Source organism: Apaloderma vittatum, unplaced genomic scaffold (genome assembly GCF_000703405.1).
Source record: "Apaloderma vittatum isolate BGI_N311 unplaced genomic scaffold, ASM70340v1 scaffold39413, whole genome shotgun sequence".
Taxonomy (NCBI): domain Eukaryota; kingdom Metazoa; phylum Chordata; class Aves; order Trogoniformes; family Trogonidae; genus Apaloderma; species Apaloderma vittatum.
Genome location: NW_009707099.1, coordinates 30230 through 30673, shown reverse-complemented (window position 1 = coordinate 30673; position 444 = coordinate 30230).

Here is a 444-nt window from a genome sequence, read left to right as displayed (position 1 = left end):
TACACTCTCAGTCTTTTCTCATGCTCTAATTGAGGTCTCTAACCTTCACACATGTAGTGCCTCATGAGTTTGACCAGCTAGGCAGAGAAGATCATTCTAGTGCTTAGGACATAAGGAGTTAAGACAAGAAAAGAACAGAACATATCCCCTGTTCAAGACTTTTACAGTTATTTTCAAATTTAAATCATTCTAAGAATACCCTTTGGAAACCAAGTTGTTCCACTTCAGGGAAATGGAAAAAGACTATGCTCAAAATTGCTTATTATTGAGGGCAGCAGTTCTCAAACTTTAAGGTCCAATAGCGAAAACATAAGATTTTATTTAAGTATTGTCATCTTAATTCCTATACAATTCCCTCTCCCCCCCGAAATTCTGATGAATGTAACAAATTAAAGCATATACACTATAGAAGCAAGATTTTCCAGGTTTGAAAACAAAAGCTGA